The sequence below is a fragment of the Colobus angolensis genome, unplaced genomic scaffold (genome assembly GCF_000951035.1).
Source record: "Colobus angolensis palliatus isolate OR3802 unplaced genomic scaffold, Cang.pa_1.0 Scaffold115, whole genome shotgun sequence".
Lineage (NCBI taxonomy): Eukaryota > Metazoa > Chordata > Mammalia > Primates > Cercopithecidae > Colobus > Colobus angolensis.
The window spans coordinates 717,380-722,941 of NW_012112586.1; the positions used below are offsets into that span (position 1 = coordinate 717,380).

The 5,562-nt window shown below is 42.9% G+C and overlaps 1 protein-coding gene across 1 annotated transcript in view; it reads left to right on the forward strand.

Moving 5' to 3' along the window:
* POLE (polymerase (DNA directed), epsilon, catalytic subunit) overlaps positions 1 to 5,562 on the forward strand; it is a 57,257-nt gene that overhangs the window by 25,006 nt on the left and 26,689 nt on the right. The gene's annotated exons all lie outside the window — the stretch shown is intronic.

The window sequence follows — 5,562 nt, forward strand, 5'->3', positions numbered from 1 at the left end:
CCGTCTCTACTAAAAATACAAAAAATTAGCCGGGCGTGGTGGCAGGCACCTGTAGTCCCAGCTACTCGGGAGGCTGAGGCAGGAGAATGGCGTGAATCCGGGAGGCGGAGCTTGCAGTGAGCTGAGATCGTACCACTGCACTCCAGCCTGGGCAACAGAGCGAGACTGTCACAAAAGAAAGAAAAAGGTTCTGAGATGGATTGGATTTTAAAATTTAACTGTCTCATTTGTAAGAGTTATATATATATATTCTTTACCCCCCTCCCCGAGATGGAGTCTTGCTCTGTCTCCCAGGCAGGAGTGCAGTGGCGCAATCTTGGCTCACTGCAGCTTCCACCTCCCGGGTTTAAACAGTTCTCCTGCCTCGGCCTCCAGTGTAGCTGGGATTATAGGAGCACACCATTATGCCTAGCTAATTTTAAAGGTTTAAAATTTTTTTTTATTTTTAGTAGAGATGGGGTTTCAACATGTTGGCCAGGCTGGTCTCAAACTCCTGACCTCAGGTGAATGCACCTGCCTCGGCCTCCCAAAGTGCTGGAATTACAGGCATAAGTCACTGCACCCAGCCAAGAGTTAAATTGAAGATAGGACATAGAAAAAGCAAAGGGACGAAAAAATATGTATACCAGGTAAATGATAACCAAAAGAAAGCTGATGCAGCTGTATTAATACCAGACAAAATACTCTCTAAGCCAAAAGTATTAGGAAACATAAGGGCAGTTGTTAAATAATACTGAAAGTCACAATTCTCTGGAAATATCTACTAACTGTAACAATGTAGCCTCACATTAAATAATGTAAACATTTACCTAATTATAAGAAGAATTTACCCCCAATCAGTTTAGGAGATGTTGACATCCCTCCCTCAACTGATAGTTGGCGCAGACCAAAAATCAGCAAAAATATGTTTGGAATGACACAATCAACTAACTAGATTTAGTCACTAGCTGTAATACATTTAGTGAACAAATGTAGTCTTGCACTAAAATTAGAGAATACCTATCCTTTTCAAGAATACATAAATTAATGACCATATGTATACCACAGAGTAAGCTGCAACCAGTTCTAGATAACTTAAATACAGACCATGTTTGGAAATTGAAGAAAAAAAATGCACATAAATAACTTGTGGATCAAAAAAGTTATAGAACTTAGATAATACTTGGAACTAAATGTAAATACAAACACTATCAAAATTTGTAGTATGCAGTTAAACAGGACTTGTATACGCACTTATATATCTAAATGCATACATTAGTAAAGAAAAACAAATAGAAAATTAAGTTTCCAACTGAAGAAGTTAGAGTACAACAGATCCATCAGAGGAAGTAGACAGAAAGAAGTTATAAAGAGTTGTAAAGGTAACCAGGCATGGCGGTACACACCTGGAGTCCTAGCTATTCGGAAGGCTGAGAGGCAGGAGGATTGCTTGAGCCCAGGAATTTGAGGCTGTAGTGGGCTATGATGGCACCTATGAACAGGCACTTCACTCCAGCCTGGGCAACACAGGGAGACCCCAACTCAAGAAAGAAAAGAGGCTGGGCGCGGTGGCTCACACCTGTAATCCCAGCACTCTGGGAAGCTGAGGTGGACGGATCGCAAGGTCAGGAGATCGAGACTATCCTGGTTAACACGGTGAAACCCTGCCTCTACTAAAATTACAAAAAATTAGCCAGGCGTGGTGGCGGGTGCCTGTAGTCCCAGCTACTGGGGAGGCTGAGGCAGAAGAATGGCGTGAACCCGGGAGGTGGAACTTGCAGTGAGCCGAGATTGTGCCACTGCTCTCCAGCCTGGGTGACAGAGTGAGACTCTGTCTCAAAAAAAAAAAGAAAGAAAAGAAAGAGGTTACAAAATTGAGCCAGAATGAGTGAAACAAGCAATACAATTAAAATGTTGTTCTTTGAAAAGACTTAGGAAATAGTCATGTCTTTTTCTTTTCTTTTGAGACAGGGTCTCATTGTGTCATCCAGGCTGTAGTACAGTGACACAATCATGGCTCACTGCAGCCTTGACCTCCCGGGCTCAATTGATCCACCGGCCTCAGCCTCCTGCATAGCTGGGACTATGAACGCACACCACCACACCCAGCTAATTTTTGTATATTTTGGAGAGACCAGGTTTTGTCGTGTTGTACTGGCTGGTTACATCTTTTTCAGGATGGAGTTTTTTATTTTTATTTTAATGAAAATAGACATCATTATAGTAAAGCCTTAAAAAATGGAGTGATTCCCATTTTCTGCTAAACTGTTGGAAAACATAGATGGAATGGACAGTATCCTCAAGTTATGCACTGACCTAAGAAGTAATGAAAACCTGAATAGAACTTTAACCGTTACAGAAATTGACACTTAAAAAGAAACAGGCCGGGCGTGGTGGCTCATGCCTGTAATCCCAGCTCTCAGGGAGGCAGAGGCGGGAGGATAGCTTGAGCCCAGGAGTTCGAGACCTACCTGCGCAATATAGTGAGACCCCATTCTCCACAAAAAGGAAAAAAAAAAAAGATGGAAAAAAAAAACTGTAAAAGAAACACCAAACCCAGATGATTTTTAAGAGAAAAAGGAAAAAAAAACCCTTAGCTCATGTGGTAACCTTGGCAATCCTTGTTACTTTGGTAACATAATTGAAAACAGGAAAGGAAAGGTACGGGCCATGAATAACAGATGAAAAAATATTAACATACATGAACAATAACGATGTGACCAACTAGGACTTATGCCGAGAAGAGCAAGCACTGTTTAATTTTAGAATCTGCCAAGTGAGTTTTTCTTGAGAGCAATCCACTAATTCATCATTAAAGGAGAAAACTCATAGGATCATCTCCAGTAGATGCAGAAACAACATGTGGTAAAACTTTAACATCTGTTCATGATAAAGCTTTGAACAATCAAAATCAGAATAGATGAGATATTTCTTAACCTGATAAAGTGTTCTCGAAACCTAACAGCAGACCTCACACTTAACCACAAAACACTGGAAGCATTGAAGTAAGGAGTAACAAAGGGATGCATTTTAACCACTGCTTCTGTTCAAAACAGTTTGGAGACCCTAGCCAGCATAATTAAACCAGAAAAAGAATTGAATTTTAAGGATTGAAAAGGGAGACATCAGCTTATTATTTACAGACGATGTAATTTAACAGAAAATGTAAGGAAACCTAGATTTTGTGTTAACTAATATGTATTTCAGCAACAATTAGATACCAAGGTAAGATAAAAAATCTATAGCTTTTGACCGGGCATGGTGGCTCACGCCTATAATCCCAGCACTTTGGGAGGCCGAGGTGGGCGGATCTCACTGTTGCCCAGACTGATATCAAACTCTTGGGCTCAGGTGATCCTCCTGCCTGGGCCTCCCAAAGCACTGGGATTACAGGTGTGAGCCACCATGCCTGGCCTATACACAACTTTATTGAACATATAAAAATTTACCTAAGTAACAAAAAGAGGTGCCATCTTTACAGGTGCAAGGACTCGGTATTAAAATATGGCAGTTTGCCCCATATTAATTCATAAAATTCAGTGTAATTCCAGTAAAAAAATCTGCAAAAAGCTTTTTGGATAGAACTTGACAGATGAACCTTAAAATTCATATAAAGAGTAAGGATAAGAATAACCAAAGAATTTTGAAGAATAAGGAGGGCATGTTAATCTTACTATGTAACGAGACACTCTGTCATGGTGTCTTAACGATGAGAGGAGAGCAGTAGAGCCGACTGGGAGTCTAGAAACAGACTCCCCTGGAAGTTGGAAGTTGGTGGGTCACAGAGGAACCGTTACAGATCGTTAAGGAGAGAGTGGGCCGCAGTGAGTGATGCTGGTAAAAATGGTTTTTCATATTTGAAGAAGTAAGTTGCTGTGTCACACTGAGTGTAAAACTAAGGCTGAGTGCAATGGCTCATGCCTGTAATTGCAGTGCTTTGGCAGTCCAAGGAAGAAGGATCAGTTGAGCCCAGAAGATCCAGACCAGCCTGGGCAACACAGGGAGGCCTCATCTCTACAAAAAAAAAAATCTACACAACAAAATTAGGAATGGTTGTGCATGCCTGTAGTCCCAGCTACTTGGAAGGCTGAGGTGGGAGGATCACTTGAGCCTGGGAGGTTGAGGCTGCGGTGAGCCAAGATGACACCACTGCACTCCAGCCTGGGTGACAGAGCGAGACCCCTGTGTCTTAAAAAAAGAAAAAAGAAAACTAAAATCTTTGGTAAACAGCTCAGGAGACTATCTTTATGATGCTGGGGTGGGAAGGGCTTTTTTAAGGCACATGTGAAAAACATCACAAAGGGAAAGAATGATCAATTAATTAAAAGTTAAATCTTCTGTAGTCTGTGACAAGAAAGGCAGAATGTCAATAATTGTTGACACTGGTGATAAGAGCATGGGAGCTCGTTACTGTGCTTTTGTATATGTTTGAAAACTTTCCTGATAGGAAGTCAACACACACAAACTTATGTAGCACAGAAGTCACCATGAAACAAAGGCCTGAGTCACATTTTGAAGATGTTTAGAATGTACAAAAGTTAGAAATCGCTCATAAACGTGTGTTAGCCATCTATTGCTGCCTAACAAATGACCCCAAAACTTAGCAACTTAAATGCACCTGTGTATCCGAGGGCTCCACTGTAGAAGGACCCAATTCTGAGCTCCCTCCCATGGGTATGGCAGGACTTGGTTCCTCCTTGGCCTTTGTCTGGACATCATCCTTAGTCCCCTGCTCCATGCGGCTCTTCACAGGACAGCTCACAGCATGGCGCTGGCTTTTGAGAGAGTGCCAGCCAGCCAGAAGCCACAGTGTTTTATAGGTGCTCTCAGGAGTGGCGTTCCATGACTTTTGTTGGAATCTGTTCATCGGGGCAGTCACCGGGTCCCACCCCCACTCAGGGAAGGAGTCACACAGGGTGTGAACACCAGGAAGTGGGAGTCATTGGGCCATTTTGGGAGTTGCCTGCACAGGGCCACAAAGATGTTTAGCCTTACTATTGATTAGGTAAATGCAGCATGATGTATGTAGATAGCAGGTCACACCGCAGGCAAGTAAGTGTGGTGGCGTCAAGTGTCAAGATTGTAGGAAGTAGAAAATCCCTGGTGCTAGAGGTGGAGGTGGCTGTTCTCCGGGACCAGGCAACACATACAGAGATGGTCGCTGAGTCGCAGTTTGTAGTTTTGAAAAAGTAGGCATTTGTCATTCTTCATTTGCAAAGTCATGGGTAGGCAGACTGATGTGTTTGTATGATAGAACATTTCATATCAGTTACAACGAACGAATCGTATGTACGTGTTTCACCCGGTGTCAGTCTCAAAAACACATGGCTGAGTAAAGAAACAAGTTGCAGGACCAGGCTTGTGGCTCATGCCTGTAATCCCAGCACTTTGGGAGGCCGAGGTGGGTGGATCACTTGAGGTCAGGAGTTCAAGACCAGCCTGGCCAGCACGGTGAAACCCCATCTTTACTAATAATACAACAAAAAGTAGCTGGGCTTGGTGGCAGGCACCTGTAGTCCCAGCTACTCGAGAGGCTGAGGCAGGAGAATGGCATGAACTCGGGAGGCGGAGCTAGGAGTGAGC